The following is an 18,201-nucleotide window of genomic DNA, read 5'->3' as shown; positions in this document are numbered from 1 at the left end:
GTGCAAACGCATTCTAGAGTCACCTCTGGTCCACGTTTATGGCGATATCTCGAAAAGGCGTCCACATATAGAAATAAGGCCCACTCCCTTTTAAAATACTCATTAACACCTTTCATTTGATAGCCATATCGTACAAAAAAATTCTAGAGTCAGCCCTGGTCCACCTTTATGGCAATATCTCGAAAAGGCGTCCACATATAGAACTAAGGCACACGCCCTTTTAAAATACTCATTAACACCTTTCATTTGATACCCATATCGTACAAATAAATTCTAGAGTCACCCCTGGTCCACCTTTATGGCAATATCTCGAAAAGGCGTCCACATATAGATCTAAGGCCCACGCCCTTTTAAAATACTCATTAACACCTTTCATTTGATACCCATATCGTGCAAATAAATTCTAGAGTCACCCCTGGTCCACCTTTATGGTGATATCTCGACAAGGCGTCCACCTATAGAACCAAGGCCCTTTTAAAATACTCATTAACACCTTTAATTTTATACCCATATTGTACAAACGCATTCTAGAGTACCCCTGGTCCACGCTTATGGCGATATCCCGAAAAGGCGTCCACCCATAGAACTAAGGCCCACTCCCTTTTAAAATACTCATTAACACCTTTCATTTGATTCCTATATAGTACAAACAAATTCTAGAGTCACCCCTGGGTCACTTTTATGGCGATATCTCGAAAAGGCGTCCACCTATAGAACTAAAGCCCACTCCCTTTTAAAATACTCATTAACACCTTTCATTTGATACCCATATCGTACAAACAAATTCTAGAGTCACCCCTGGTCCACGTTTATGGCGATATCTTGAAAAGGCGTCCACCTATAGAACTAAGGCCCACGCCCTTGTAAAATAATCATTAACACCTTTCATTTGATACCCGTATTGTACAAACGCATTCTAGAGTCACCCCTGGTCCACGTTTATGGCGATATCTCGAAAACGCGTCCACATATAGAACTAAGGTCCACTCCTTTTTAAAATACTCATTAACACTTTTCATTTGATACCCATATCGTACAAAAGAATTCTAGAGTCACCCCTGCCCCACCTTTATGGCGATATCTTGAAAAGGCGTCCACCTATAGAACTAAGGCCCACTCCCTTTTAAAATACTCATTAACACCTTTCATTTGATACCCATATCGTACAAACAAATTCTAGAGTCACCCCTGGTCCACGTTTATGGCGATATCTTGAAAAGGCGTCCACCTGTAGAACTAAGGCCCACGCCCTTGTAAAATAATCATTAACACCTTTCATTTGATACCCATATCGTACAAACAAATTCTAGAGGCACCCATGGTTCACCTTTATGGCGATATCTCGAAAAGGCGTCCACCTATAGAACTAAGGCCCACGCCCTTTTAAAATACTCATTAACACCTTTCATTACATACCCATATTGTACAAACGCATTCTAGAGTCACCCCTGGTCCACGTGTATGGCGATATCCCGAAAAGGCGTCCACATATAGAACTAAGGCCCACTCCTTTTTAAAATACTCATTAACACCTTTCATTTGATACCCATATCGTACAAAAGAATTCTAGAGTCACCCCTGGCACACCTTTATGGCGATATCTCGAAAAGGCGTCCACCTATAGAACTAAGCCCCACTCGCTTTTAAAATACTCATTAACACCTTTCATTTGATACCCATATCGTACAAACAAATTCTAGAGTCCACCTTTATGGCGATATCCCGAAAAGGCGTCCACCTATAGAACTAAGGCCCACGCCCTTTTAAAATACTCATTAACACCTTTCATTTCATACCCATATTGTACAAACGCATTCTAGAGTCACCCCTGGTCCACGTTTATGGCGATATCTCGAAAAGGCGTCCACATATAGAACTAAGGCTCACTCCTTTTTAAAATACTCATTAACACCTTTCATTTGATACCCATATCGTACAAAAGAATTCTAGAGTCACCCCTGGCACACCTTTATGGCGATATCTCGAAAAGGCGTCCACCTATAGAACTAAGCCCCACTCGCTTTTAAAATACTCATTAACACCTTTCATTTGATACCCATATCGTACAAACAAATTCTAGAGTCCACCTTTATGGCGATATCCCGAAAAGGCGTCCACCTATAGAACTAAGGCCCACTCCCTTTTAAAATACTCATTAACACCATTCATTTGATACCCATATTGTACAAACGCATTCTAGAGTCACCCCTGGTCCACGTTTATGGCGATATCCCGAAAAGGCGTCCACATATAGAACTAAGGCCCACTCCTTTTTAAAATACTCATTAGCACCTTTCAGTTGATACCCATATCGTACAAACAAATTCTAGAGTCACCCCTGGCCCACCTTTATGGCGATATCTCGAAAACGCGTCCACCTATAGAACTAAGGCCGTGGGCGCTGATGGATTTCCTGCGGAGCTATTCAAGTTCGGCGGCGAGGAGTTGGTAAGGCGCATGCAGCAGCTTCTTAGCAAAATATGGGCGGACGAAAGCATGCCCGACGGTTGGAATCTAAGTGTTCTTTGCCCAGTCCACAAGAAGGGGGATACTGCAAAATGCACCAACTATCGTGGAATCAGCCTTCTTAATATCGCATATAAGGTCCTTTCAAGTGTATTGTGCGAAAGATTGAAGCCCACCGTGAACCGGCTGATTGGACCTTATCAGTGCGGCTTCAGACCTGGTAAATCTACCATCGACCAGATTTTCACAATGCGCCAAATCTTGGAAAAAACCCGTGAAAAGAGAATCGACACACACCACCTCTTCGTCGACTTTAAAGCCGCCTTCGACAGCACGAAAAGGAGCTGCCTATATGCCGCTATGTCTGAATTTGGTTTCCCCGCAAAACTTATACGGCTGTGCAAAATGACGTTGAGCAACACCATCAGTTCAGTCAGAATTGGGAAGGACCTCTCCGAGCCGTTCGAAACTAAACGAGGTTTCAGACAGGGTGACCCCCTATCGTGCGATTTCTTTAATTTGATGCTGGAGAAAATTATACTAGCTGCAGAACTTAACCGCACTGGAACAATATACTATAAAAGCGTGCAATTACTGGCATATGCTGATGACATTGATATCATCGGCCTAAACACCCGCGCTGTTAGTTCTGCTTACTCCAAGCTGGAAAAAGAAGCGGTAAAGATGGGTTTGATGGTGAATGAGGACAAAACGAAGTACCTGCTGTCATCGAGCAAAGAGTCAGCGCATATGCGCCTTGGCAACCACGCTACTGTTGGCAGCCATAATTTCGAAATAGTAAAAGACTTCGTTTATTTGGGAACCAGCATCAACATTAGCAACAACATCAGCACTGAAATCCAGCGAAGAATCAATATTGCCAATAAATGCTACTTTGGACTAGGTAGGCAATTGAAAAGTAAAGTCCTCTCTCGGCGAACGAAAATCATACTCTACAAGTCACTTATCGTACCCGTCCTGCTATATGGGGCAGAAGCATGGACCATGACAACAGCAGATGAAGCGGCTTTGGGAGTGTTCGAGAGAAAAGTTCTTCGAAAGATTTATGGACCTCTACGAGTTGGCGATGGCGAGTACCGAAGAAGATTTAATGATGAGCTGTACGAGCTATACGCAGACATCAACATAGTCCAGCGAATTAAAACGCAGCGGCTGCGCTGGCTAGGCCATGTTATGCGAATGAAAGATGATGCTCCGGCCAAGAAAGTGTTTCTATCGGAACCCGCCTATGGAAGCAGAGGTAGAGGGCGGCCCCCACTCCGTTGGAAGGACCAGGTGGAAAACGATTTAAACTCCCTTGGTGTGACCAATTGGCGCCGGTTGGCGGAGCGAAGGAGCGACTGGCGCGCCTTGTTGGACGGCCATAACCGTTTAGACGGTTAAGCGCCAATTAAGTAAGTAAGTAAGTATAGAACTAAGGCCCACTCCCTTTTAAAATACTCATTAATACCTTTCATTTGATACACATATCGTACAAACAAATTCTAGAGTAACCCCTGGTCCACCTTTATGGCGATATCTCGAAAAGGCGTCCACCTATAGAACTAAGGCCCACTCCCTTTTAAAATACTCATTAACACCTGTCATTTGATACCCATAACGTACAAACAAATTCTAGAGTCACCCCTGCTCCACCTTTATGGCGATATCCCGAAAAGGCGTCCACCCATAGAACTAAAGCCCACTCCCTTTTAAAATACTTATTCACACCTTTCGTTTGATACCCATATTGTACAAACGCATTCTAGAGTCAACCGTGGTCCACCTTTATAACGATATTCCGAAAAGGCGTCCACCTATAGAACTAAGGCCCACTCCCTTTTAAAATACTCATTAACGCCTTTCATTGGATACCCATATAGTACAAACAAATTCTAGAGTCACCCCTGGCCCACCTTTATGGCGATATCTCGAAAAGGCGTTCACCTATAGAACTAAGGCCCACTCCCTTTTAAAATACTCATTAACACCTTTCATTTGATACCCATATCGTACAAAAAAATTCTAGAGTCACCCCTGGCCCACCTTTATGGCGATATCTCGAAAAGGCGTCCACATATAGAACTAAGGCCAACTCCCTTTTAAAATACTCATTAACACCTTTCATTTGATACCCATATCGTACAAACACATTCTAGAGTCACCCCTGGTCCACGTTTATGGCAATATCTCGAAAAGGCCTCCACATATAGAACTAAGGCCCACTCCCTTTTAAAATACTCATTAACACCTTTCATTTGATACCCATATCGTACAAATAAATTCTAGAGTCACCCCTGGTCCACCTTTATGGTGATATCTCGACAAGGCGTCCACCTATAGAACCAAGGCCCACGCCCTTTTAAAATACTCATTAACACCTTTCATTTTATACCCATATTGTACAAACGCATTCTAGAGTACCCCTGGTCCACGCTTATGGCGATATCCCGAAAAGGCGTCCACCCATAGAACTAAGCCCACTCCCTTTTAAAATACTTATTAACACCTTTCGTTTGATACCCATATTATACAAACCCATTCTAGAGTCAACCGTGGTCCACCTTTATGGTGATATCTCGACAAGGCGTCCACCTATAGAACCAAGGCCCACGCCCTTTTAAAATACTCATTAACACCTCTCATTTTATACCCATATTGTACAAACGCATTCTAGAGTACCCCTGGTCCACGCTTATGGCGATATCCCGAAAAGGCGTCCACCCATAGAACTAAGGCCCACTCCCTTTTAAAATACTCATTAACACCTTTCATTTGATACCCATATCGTACAAACACATTCTAGAGTACCCTGGTCCACGCTTATGGCGATATCCCGAAAAGGCGTCCACCCATAGAACTAAGGCCCACTCCCTTTTAAAATACTCATTAACACCTTTCATTTGATACCCATATAGTACAAACAAATTCTAGAGTCACCCCTGGGTCACTTTTATGGCGATATCTCGAAAGGCGGCCACCTATAGAACTAAGGCCCACTCCCTTTTAAAATACTCATTAACACCTTTCATTTGATACCCATATCGTACAAACAAACTCTATAGTCACCCCTGGTCCATCTTTAGGGCGATATCTCGAAAAGGCGTCCACCTATAGAACTAAGGCCCACTCCCTTTTAAAATACTCATTAACACCTTTCATTTGATACCCATATCGTACAAAAAAATTCTAGAGTCACCCCCTGGTCCACGTTTATGGCGATATCTCGAAAAGGCGTCCACATATAGAACCAAGGCCCACGCCCTTTTAAAATACTCATTAACACCTTTCATTTGATACTCATATCGTACAAAAAAATTGTAGAGTAACCCCTGGCCCACCTTTATGGTGATATCTCGAAAAGGCGTCCACCTATAGAACTAAGGCCCACTCCCTTTTAAAATACTCATTAACACCTTTCATTTGATACTCATATCGTACAAAAAAATTTTAGAGTAACCCCTGGCCCACCTTTATGGCGATATCTCGAAAAGGCGTCCACCCATAGAACTAAGGCCCACTCCCTTTTAAAATACTCATTAAGACCTTTCATTTGATTCCCATATAGTACAAACAAATTCTAGAGTCACCCCTGGGTCACTTTTATGGCGATATCTCGAAAAGGCGTCCACCTATAGAACTAAGGCACACTCCCTTTTAAAATACTCATTAACACCTTTCATTTTATACCCATATCGTACAAACAAATTCTAGAGTCACCCCTGGACCATCTTTAGGGTGATATCTCGAAAAGGCGTCCACCTATAGAACTTAGGCCCACTCCCTTTTAAAATTAGCATTAACAAATTTCATTTGATACCCATATCGTACAAACAAATTCTAAAGTCAGGCCTGGTCCACTTTTATGGCGATATCCCTAAATGGCGTCCATCCATAGAACTATGGCCCACTCCCTCTTAAAATAGTTTTTAATACCTTCCATTTGATACACATGTCATACAAACAAATTCCAGGGTTACCCTAGGTTCTTTTTACTACATGGTGATTTTCCCTTATTTGGTCTCCACAGCTCTCAACTGAGTATGTAATGTTCGGTTACATCCGAACTTAGCCTTCCTTACTTGTTTTAAATTGATTTTATCATTATCGTTGTCATGACATATTTGGCTTTTTATCCTATGGAGTTTGTTGGAAAAATTATATGAAAATTTGTCGAATACCTGTAATTTAATATTTTTTTCGTTTATGTCTTCAGCCGATTATTGTAGTTGTTCGTGATGTTTCGTTATAGACCTCGTCTGTACCGCTAAAATTTGATTATTGGAATTTTTAAGTTCTTGAATTGAAATTCTTGATAATGCATCTGCACCTACGTTGGATTTTCCTTTAATATATTCTATGGTAAAATTATATTCGGACAATTCCAAACGGATTCTGGAAAGTTTCGACGACGGATATTTCATATTAGGTTAGGTTAGGTTGCAAGGGCTGAACTGAATACTATGGTAACAGCTCACTACTTAGGCCACCAATGGGCCCATTGTAATACCCTATACGGTCTCAAAAGAAGACCCCTACCCTGCCTAAAGCGGGCCAAACCACCTCGTGGAAATTATAAATTTTGCCAGAGCCTTTACTTCATAGCAAGAGACCTCAGCGAGGTCATGTAGAAACGGTTTAGCGAGGATAGCCATCCTACGCCTACTAAGCGCTGGACAGTGCCACAGAAGGTGCTGGACGCTCTCTTCCTCTTCTGTACATCTGCAGCTGCGACAATAGTCGAAGGTCGTTACCCCCATTCTAGCACCGTGCGTGCCTATTAAGCAGTGCCGTGTTAGAACCCTTATCAGGGACGATAGAGCTGATTTGTTTAAAATCAAAAGCGCTTCTGTGCGCCCCTTGTCATATGAGGGCCAGGTTTGCCTGGATTTCCCACACGATGATATGGCTGACCATAGTCCATTTGCGATTCTTATAGTGCTTGTGTTCACACGAAGCCTGAAAGTGGCCATGGGTATGCCTACCGAATCATTTCCCGGAAGGATATGGTCGGTGGTGCCTCTTCTGGTCAGCTCGTCTGCTCCGCAATTGCCCTCAATATCCCTGTGCCCAGGTACCCATATAAGGCTGATATTGAAGTGCTAAGCCATCTCGTTAAGAGATCTGCGGCATTCAGTGACCGACTTTGCGTTGTCGACGAATGAGTCCAGGGCCTTTAATGCGGCCTGGCTGTCTGAGAAAATAAACACCCGTTTAGCATCCTTAGGCATAGACCCGAGATGGTTCACAGCCCTGTGTATTGCCAGCATTTCCGCTTGGTAAACACTACAGTGATCTGGTAGGCGAAAAGAGACCTCTAGACCCAGATCCGGCGAAAAAAGGCCTGCTCCCACCTTCCCGTCAAGCTTAGAACCATCCGTGAATATGGTGATGGCACCCGGTACCGTATGTTGTCTGGTATTCCAGTCCTGTCGCGATGGTATATATATACTATAATTTTTAACGAAGACGTTATTTGGCGTGCAGTAGTCAGTGCGCACCGGTATTGGGACTGGGGCGCTCGTGCCCAGGATTGTCGCGTGTCCACTAGATCCATTTGACCAGAGACCTGTTTCCCTTATGCGTAGAGCGGCGATGACCGCTATTTCCTTCGCCACCAGGTCAAGAGGTGGAAGGTATAGCGTTGTGTTGAGTGATTCAGATGGAGTGGAGCCGAGAGCCCCGGTGATGCAGAGCTCCGAACTCCGTTGCACCTTTTGAAGCGTCTTAAGATAGGTAGTTTTAGCTAGTGCAATCCACCAGACCAAGGCACCATAAAGAAGAATCGGGCGCACAATGGCTGTATAAAGTCAGTATGTCACCTTGGGGGAGAATCCCCAGGAGGTGCCAATTGCCCTCTTGCAGGTGAACAGCGCTGCTGCTGCCTTCTTGCATCGCTCCACTATATGGTCACTCCATAATAGCTTCCTATCCAGAATTATTCCCAAATACTTGACTCGATCGCTAAACGCTAAAAACGTACCCCCAATTCTTGGCGGTGTTAGATTTGGTACCTTATACCTCCTCGTGAAGAGGACAAGCTCGGTTTTATCCGGGTTGACTTCCAAGCCTGTGGCTGTGGCCCAGTGCGAGATTTTGGATAGTGCCCCTTCCATTAGATTGCAAAGAGTTTGCGGAAATTTCCCCCGCATGGTGACGCAGATGTCATCTACATACGCGATCACTTGGTGACCTTCCGATTCCATGAGGCGGAGTAGTTGGGTGACGGTAACCACCCAAAGTAGCGGAGAGAGAACACCTCCCTGCGGAGTGCCTCTGCCGACCGGTCTGCGGATCATGCATCCACCTAGCTCAGTTTTAATCTGCCTACGCGTAAGCAGATTGTATATAAACTCCACCAGGCACAAGTCTACCCCCAGATCGGTCAGCGCCGAGCCTAGAAATGCCACCAATGTGTATTCCTTCAGGTCCAGTGACCTTTCGTGCCACCTCCGTACGAGATGCAAGGTTTACTAAGGCTTCGACATCAGCCTTATAAACCTTAAGGCTTATATTTTTGAAGCCGTAGCCTACCCTGAAATCCTGCCTTTTCAACGCTTCGACGCTTGCGCTGTCGAGCAGCAGGACTATCTGCATCGTGGCCCGTTCAGTCTTCTCCACGTTAACCAACTTCCTGTTTTGGGTCGGTAGACCCGGGTTGTACTCCTTGAGCAGTTCCAGGATATCAGCGGGGTCCGTTGGCGTCACTGGAACCCAGGCTCTAGCCCTTGGTCGTGAGGGGATATCACACGCCTCTCCTACCTTGAGGCGCGCGCCCGGATACACCTCCCCTATCAGCGAAACGGCGGCTTTATAAAGCTTCGCCGTCCTGGCGTCGTCACACGCAATTAGTTTTATATTGCCCTGGAACCACCCCGCATCGGTATAAGAAGGCTGCGGACCAGGGTTATCTTTTTTGACCTTAACGGCCACAGTAGCGAGCGCTGCCTCAATCCACTTCCACTGCTGTTTCGGGATCCTGCCATCTTCGCTGCTCTCGTCCATAACACCAATGATCTGCCGATCCTTGGCTATTTCGGCGAAAGACCGAGTCCAGCCTCCCTGCACCTTGGCCCTTTTCGGCGCCGTAGAGTTGGATTCATCCAAAGACCGCTGGCGCTTCGAGGCTTCATCGCTCTCGACCCAGTCCGCCCTGAACTCCGGCAATATTTGCTTCGCCCAAGCAAGATCGCACTGAGCCTTCGCCCAGTCCTCCGCGGAAACTTCCCCCTCCCTTATCGGCGAGGAGGCATTCCTACGCAGGATCCGGGCAGCCCAGCGCTTGTCCTGATGACTGGGCTTTTTGACTCCCTTGACCCTATAGCCGCCCCGCACACCCCTGGAGCCCCCAGCAGCCAAACCGCCAGACGCTTGACGCTGAGTGGCAGCCGTGCTGGTGGCTACGAGATGGGCGGCAGCCACCCCAAGGGCCTCCCGGTCGGTGGCCCGTCCCCGAGAGGTACCGGCCGTTGGAATACCCTGGCTGGACGCTTATCGCTGGGTGGAGGGTTTGCTGGTGGGGCCCAAGGGAGGGGCGGTAGTGGCACTGATGGCCTCCCGGTCAGTACCCCCTCCATGAGAGGTACTGGCCATCGGACTTCTCGAACCGGATAAACTCTCGGCCCTCTTCTACCTATCTGCCGCTGCAGCAGCGAACCTCTGAGGAGTTCTCTCAGCTAATTTTAGGCCCGGCTGAGCCGTAGCCTTTGCGGAGCAAGCCCCTAACGACTTCTTTTTTGGAGAGTCGCCCTCCTTACCAATTTTTAAAAATTTTTCCTCCATACTTAAAACCCACGAGTAGCGGAGAAGGGGAAAGGTCCACCCGGACAGAGATGCGCGATGTCCGGGTAAGGCTTAATAGCATCGAAGGTCGTCCGGTATTCGATGCACTCCGTTAACGACTGGGCTATTTTTGGGTCCCCAGCCAGGCTGATCCTCGGCACGGGTCTTATAACACCTTGATCCAGCCCATTAAGGAGAAGGGGAGAGAAAAAGGAAAAGGAAGAAGAAGGGAAAATAGGGTTTAAGGGGAGTGGGAAGAGAGGTCGCCGCTCGAATTAGCCGCCGAAGCGTTACCAGGTGCCACCACGAGAGGCTCCGCCCCTACATGAGGGAGGGAGGGTGTAAAAACACCTACGAGTCGAAGGTTTGGGGTGACGCCGGTGAATGCAAGGCGCAAACACCCCCATGAAAGGCACCCAGCATTTGAAAAAATATTTAAATATTTGATAATCTTTTTGCCATTCTGCTTGCTTAATATTGTGTTTACCAGCTTCTTCTTCAAGCTTCAAAAGTAATTCATCTAATTGCATCGTTTTGTTAGTACACACAATATTAAGTAACTCAAGTTTTTCATGTTTTAAATACGCATATATTTTTAAATTGATTTTATCATTATCGTTGTCATGACATATTTGGCTTTTTATCCTATGGATTTTCTTGGAAAAATTATATGAAAATTTGTCGAATACCTGTAATTTAATATTTTTTTCGTTTATGTCTTCAGCCGATTGTTGTAGTTGTTCGTGACGTTTCGTCATAGACCTCGTCTGTACCGCTAAAATTTGATTATTGGAATTTTTAAGTTCTTGAATTGAAATTCGCGATAATGCGTCTGCACCTACGTTAGATTTTCCTTTAATATATGATAAAATTATATTCGGACAATTCCAAACGGATTCTGGAAAGTTTCGACGACGGATCTTTCATTTTAAATAGATAAACTAGTGGACGATGATCTGATTTAACTTTGAAGTGAGTGCCATAAATATATGCACGAAATTGCTTTATTGCAAAATATATTGCCAAAAGTTCTAATTCTATTATTGCTTTATTTTGTTCCGATTTGCTAAAGGATTTTGAAGCAAAACAAATTGGCAAGTCGTTACCATTATGATTTTGACTCAGTATCGCACCGGAACCTAACTTCGAAGCATCAACCGTAATTAAAAATTCTTTGGTGAAATCTGGACATTGTAATAGTTTTGGAGAGATCAGATTTTTTCTAAGTTTTTCGAAAGCTAACTCACATGCCGTAACCCAATTAAATTCAACCTTTTCTCTACTCAAACGATTCAATGGAGCTGCTAAAGAAGCGAAATTTGGAATGATCCCCTATAATAATTTGCAAATGCCACGAATATTCGGACAGCGTCTTTATCGCGTGGCTTAGGATACCTTTAATTGCTTCAATTTTTGAATCGTCTGGTAGCAACCCATTTGCTGAGCATTTATGCCCTAAGAAAGTTACTTTAGGTCGAAGAAAATTACATTTTTTTTCGGTTAAGTTGCAAGTTGAACTTCCTACAGGTCTCGAAAACTTTTTTTAGATTATTGAGATGATGTGCTTCGCTACATCCAATTACCATTATATCGTCTACATACATAAAGGCTTGGTTGGGTGAAATACCAGAAAATGCAATTGACATCATTCTTGAAAATGAATTTGGAGCCACGGTTAATCCAAATGGTAACACCTTCCATCTAAAAGCTCCACGGTCAGTACTAAAAGATGTTATGTCTCTTGAATCTTTGTGAAGTGGAATTTGGTGAAAACCCGAAAAAAGATCTAAAGTAGAAAAGAATTTCGCACGGCCAAGGTTATCCAAAATATCGTCTACACGTGCCAAAGGAAATTTATCTGCAATTAACTTTTTATTTACAGCCCTAAAGTCAATGCACATTCTATACGATTTTCGGCCATTTAGGTCTTTTTCCGGTACCAAAATCAAGGGACTGTTATAATTCGAACAACTATTTTCGATCAGATCGTTTTCCAATAATTTATTAACTTGTTTATTTATTTCTTCGCGTTGGGAATACGGTAGGCGGTAATTTTTTATGTATACTGGCGTCGTATCGTTTAGTCTTAGTTTTTGTTCATAAAAATTGTTTATTGTCATTTTATCATTGTCTAGCGCAAAAATATCGCAATATTGTAAACATAAGATAATAAGCTTATTTTCAGCATAATTAGGTATTTGTTTTTCTAAAATGCTTTTAAGTTCTTTGATACGACTATCTTGTTTTACTGGGTTATTGATTTTATAGACGTGATAATTGGAAAGTTTTTCTGTTTGAATGTTGCAGTTATTTGCGTATTTTACGCTATTTGTGGTGTTTATTACTTTAATGATCGGATTACTAGTATCAACTATACATTTCGCTGTGAAAACACCGTCAGAAATCTCTTGAGAATCCACGAAAAGTGGTTCTGAGTTTTTTCCCAAGGCGAAAATTCTATAAACTTCGCAACGAGGTGGTATAAAAAATGTATCGCTTTCCATTCCATGAAGGATGGGAAGTGCGATCTTTTCATTGCCTATCCAGAAGGAAATGCAATTTGTTGCATAGCTGATATCGCATTTATTTGTTTTTAGGAAATCCATACCAAGTATTCCATCGGATGGAATGTTGAAATCATTGTCTACCACGTGCAACGTATGTTTGATACAAAAATTTGAAAAGTGTAAGTTAGTTGTAAAAGTACCTACTGTAGAAACTGTATCTGTAGTTACTCCAGTAATATTGATTGTATCATTGTTATTAATTGACACATTTTTATTAAGAGAAGAAATTTTAATTAACGAAATGTCGGCTTGTGTATCGACTAGAACTGTACAGAATTTGTTAGATCCAGTAATATTTATTTGTATAAAATCGGAATAATTTAAGTTAAGACAATAAACGTTTTTAGAAGAAAAACTGTGAGCTGAATCAGTTAGTAATTTGTCTCGTCCCCCCCTCAGTGTTCGCTCCTGAGGGGCTTCCCTGTTTAAAGTCCGGACACTTGCATTTCTACCTCTATTATTGGAAGTGTTAGAACCGTTATTATTGCTAGTACGACTATTGCTGCTGTTATTATTATTATTAGGCTGATTCCGAATTCCGCCGCCGGAACGGAAATTTTGCCTTTGATTGCCGTGATTGAAGTTGTTGCCATAGTTACTGTTACTAAAAGATGGTCTATTTTGTCAATAATTGTTAAAGTTACGACTTTGATTTTTGAAGTTTCGACCTCGGTTATTACTTTGCAAATTTCTGAATTTGTTATTGTTCCGCGCCCTAAATGCTAAAACTTGGCGTTCTTTTATTTCATTTGATTGCTCTACAATCAGTTTAGCTACTACGTCATTGGAATCAGAAAAATTGGTTGAAGCGAGGATTGATTTGACTAAACTGGTTTTTGCGTTCAATGAGCAAACGTTAACTGTTTGCTCGATGGCTATTTCATGGGGTTTGGCCTGAATAATCCCTTCGATAATGAGCGAACGCTCTAAAGAATCAGACAATTCCTCGACTCGTTTTGCAAAATCGGTGTAATTATTATTATTAACTTGCAAAGCCGCAATTTTTCCGGCCACAACTTTGGAGTTGTCGGGTTTTATACGGTTACGTAGTGCTATTTTTATATCATTAACTGAAAGTATTTGAGTTGGTATCGCTTCTCGAGATTTACCATCGAGTTTGGATTTAATATATGAAATACAAGTGACAGTTAAATTTTCGTCGACAAATTCTTCGATTAACTAAATTTTATTAATGAAAGATTCAAGACCCAGGGGCTCGCCGCTATAAATTTCACGCATAATACCAGCACACATGCTGATAAACGATCTTTTTTCCTCAGGAGTTGCCATATTTGTATCGGAATTAGGAGGATTTGAAATATTTGTTTCGGGCAATTCCTCAAATCTGTGAAATTCTCCGGACAAAGAAAGTCTAACAAGGTTTTTGATTTTACTTGGCGAATATGTGGTTGAGCTTTCGGAAACTGCGCTTTTAAAGTCAAGATTTTCGGAATCGGAACTTTCGGAATTAAAATTTTTGGAATTGGAATCTGAATTTTTGGAATTAGAATCTGAATTTTCGGAATCTGAGTCTTGCTCTGAAATTCTGGGAACTACTTTTTTTTTCTAAGAAACATATGTAGTAGGAACAAAGAAGAAATATTTAAACTGATTAAAGTCGAATTTGTAGAAATTGCTTATGAAAATTTAACAGAAATTGAAATTGAATTGAATGTTGATGTGAAATTGAAAGAATTATCCGGCAATTTAATGAAAGACTGAATATTTAATGACAAATTGAATGTATATTGAAGTAATTTAGTTTAAATTGATTTCAAAGGAAATTATTTTATTTTGGTAAAAGGACTTGGCTGTTGATAACGGACGCACCGCTTTATTAAAAAGATTTCAATGTGTTTGTGTTATTACGGACGCACCGGTTTTATTAAAATTGTATGGTTTTATTTTTATAGATACGGGCGCACCGCATCTTTTCAAACTTGTAATATGAATGCCCTCGGACGCACCGGGATTAAAAAAATTCCATTGGTTGTTTACGGAACCACCGTTTACGCAAAAAAAATCTCTTGGTTATTTACGGAACCACCGCTTTATGCAAAAATATATGTATGTTTGTTTATGGACGCATCATATTTCCAAAAACACAAAAATCTCGTATTTTTCTTGGCAAAATAAATTGCTACGCTTAAAAACGTAAATACGTAGATGGGTGAATTGGGCAAAAACCAAAAAAAAAGAAATTTTTCACCAACGAAAATTTCACACAGCAATATTTTAATGAAAGTTTACAATGATTAAGATTTTTTATTAATTGTATTTAGAATCAACGGAATTGAATTTTGCATATTTTTGAAGTTATGATTAGAACAGTTGAAATTGCCGAATGGTAAAAAGTAGAAAAAAGGAAATTTATTTGACCGAATGTATTAGATTGAATTTTAAGTTTGGTTTTGTTCAACTTTGACCCATATTATTTTGAAATAAATTCATTGAAACTTTTTATAAATTTATTTATTTCCGTGTTTTGTAATGTTTTAATAATTTTTCTTGGACAATAGTGATTGAAACTACATAGCTACATTTAGATAATGTTACAGTGTGATATGAAGAATAAAGATTTCAAAACTACAATGTGTTTTAAAGAACTAAAATTAAGATATTTTTAAATTTTAAAGTTGAAGAGATTTGTAATTGTCTACATGTAACATGTAGTGTGCACACTGTGCGCCATACCCATATTTGAACTGCCGAATTTCTGTGATGCCGAATGTTGAATAATAACCTCCTCTGCTGCTGTATAATAACCTCCTCTGCTGGTATTCGCTGCCAGATGCCAAAAATTTTGGAATATGAAGATATTGCATGCGCGAACTTCGGTGGAAAGCAGCGGAGCGTAACAAAATTCTAGTAGGTCACTTTCACCACACCAAAAACTTTAACACAATTTTTAACATAATTTAAGCACAGAAATACACTGATTGGAGTTTTAGTGAGTAAAAGTTAAAATTCTGAACACATTAGCTGAATAAAAAGTGTACAAATAATTATTAAATAACAAATACAGACAGTGGTAGTTTAACAAATTCTGCTGTGGTAAGTGGTGAATGTGACCTACTAGAATTTTGTGAAGCTTGCCTCGCACTATTTTTCGTCTATGCAATGTCTCTCTATTATATCGTTTCTGCAGATGCAGTAATTTCCTCTGCTGGCGTTTTGCTGCTGCGCCACTCTATGGCATCGGTATAGTTGTATAAGTAACTGTAGTTGTTGATGGCGTGGTTTGTCTGAGACCGTTATGTCTAAAGCTGTATACACTTATTGGTGGCGTGTTTTAGCTAGCACCGTTATGTCGAATATTCGCTGTACAGTACTCAATATTAGATTTAGTTTTTTCATTATTTCCGCTTTTATTAATTTGTATCTTTATGTTATTATAAATTATCTCCGTTTTTTAAATTATCTCCGTTTTGTATTAAATTTGTAGATTTTTCGTATTTAGTATTGTAGCTTATCTCTGCTTTTGTTAATTTGTGATTTATCTCTGCATTTTTTGAAAGTTCTTTAGCTATTAGGTTTTTTTATTATCTCCGTATAAATTAGTTGTACGTATTATTATTTTGCACTTTACTGTACCATATGCATGGTTGTACCACCACCATATATGTATGAGCCGTATGAAAAATTTGGAAATTAGTTCATGGTACAGTTCTCGGCAGGTACTCATTCTCAGCAGACGTGTTTTGTTTACTCTCGATATTCTGTTGAAGCTTTTGTTTGGCGTTTGATTAGCGTACACGTGTTTCATTTGTAAACCTGTTTTTCTCAAATTTGTCCTATACAAGTGTATTAAAAACCAGTGTTTGATAAGTGAAAACTGAAAAAATTTCCCCCGGGCCACCAAATCTCGGGGATAATAGGTTTGAAGTGCTTGCCTTAGATCCCCAACCAAAAAGAAAAAAACTACGTATACCCCTATGGTATATCCGAAACTACCAGACATTAAAAAAGAAAACCCTAAATTTCTTACAATTCGTGCTATTAACACAAACAAATCCCTTGCTAAATACTCGTGTTTTGCTGTACATAAAGCTTTGGAATCAATCAGTAAGGAAATTCTTTCGATCTCGGAACTAAGGGACGGCAATCTTTTGCTTTTAGTAAAAAGTCAGCAAATAGCCGACAAATTTTTATCAGCGAAAAAGCTCCCTGGTGTGTGTCAAATAGAAGTGAGTTATTTATTTATTTATCTATTTATTTATTTATTTATATATTTATTTATTTATATATTTATTTATTTATTTGTATAAACAATTTGTACAAGTAAGACTAAAGTCTTTTAGGTAGTACATCAATCAGTCTTAAAGATTACAAAGGAAATATGACACATATAAATATAATTCCAAAGAAATAATACAAAGAAAACCATAATAATACTAATAACATTAATATCTTAAAAATAGCATTATACATTTTAACACAAAAACATTTTCTGTACACAGATTAAGAATCAAAGATCGAACTATCGTTTAGGATAAGTTAAGAGCTGAGGAAAGTTATTACTGCTTGTTTGAAACATCCTGCTTTTCGTATAGCTTTTATCTTAGACGGAAGTGAGTTCCATAGACGGATTGAACTGACAAAGAACATTCTGGATGATGATGAGTACCTAAAGTTCGGAACCAAAAGATTCATAGTTCGAGTAGACTGACACAACTTTAGTTTTTTAAATAATACAATAGCTTATGCAAGAAGCAAAGATTTCTCATTTTTAAGAAATTATATACATCGCATCCGAGGATTTGTGTAGAAAATGAAGATATATGATCATACTTCCTTTTAGAAAAAATGAACCGGGCCGCATTGTTTAAGGCCAATTGTAATTTGTTTAGCGATATCGAGTCAAGGTTACCGTATATAAATTCGCTGTAGGAAATATGAGGTACAATAAGAGATTTCACCAGCTTCATCTTGGTGTCTCGCGGCAACAATAGGTTATCATGAAAATTTAAACAGTTCAAAGGGAACTATTTATGCTCCCTGCTTAAACTATGTGGAAGAAAAGAAATCATAGAAAATATGAAATCACAAGGTGTTGTTTCCGTGTAAAAATTTACAAAAACAATCGACAACGAAACCAAACCCCCTGGAGTTGTACTCCTTACTTTCAACCTCTACAAGCTTCCTGACCAAGTTGAGGTATCTTGGAGGAGCGCAAAAGTTAGACCTTATTATCCTAACCCTATGAGGTGTAAAACCTGTCAGCTTTTGGGACATACAACTAAACGCTGCACTAATTCTCCAGCCTGTCAAACTTGTAGCCTACCTCCTCACACTCCTCCATGTTCACGTACTTTATGTGTAAACTGCTCAGGTAATCATCCATCCTATTCTAATGCATGCCCTAAGTACACGCAGTCAAAAGAAA

General features: G+C 40.7%; 1 protein-coding gene across 10 annotated transcripts in view; it reads right to left on the bottom strand.

Annotated features, from left to right (window-relative positions):
• Window positions 1-18,201, bottom strand: part of LOC137240104 (uncharacterized) — a 1,657,600-nt gene that overhangs the window by 775,419 nt on the left and 863,980 nt on the right. The gene's annotated exons all lie outside the window — the stretch shown is intronic.

This window comes from Eurosta solidaginis, chromosome 2 (assembly GCF_040869045.1).
Source record: "Eurosta solidaginis isolate ZX-2024a chromosome 2, ASM4086904v1, whole genome shotgun sequence".
Lineage (NCBI taxonomy): Eukaryota > Metazoa > Arthropoda > Insecta > Diptera > Tephritidae > Eurosta > Eurosta solidaginis.
Note: the sequence above shows the minus strand (reverse complement) of the source record. Positions and strands in the feature narration are given on the sequence as shown.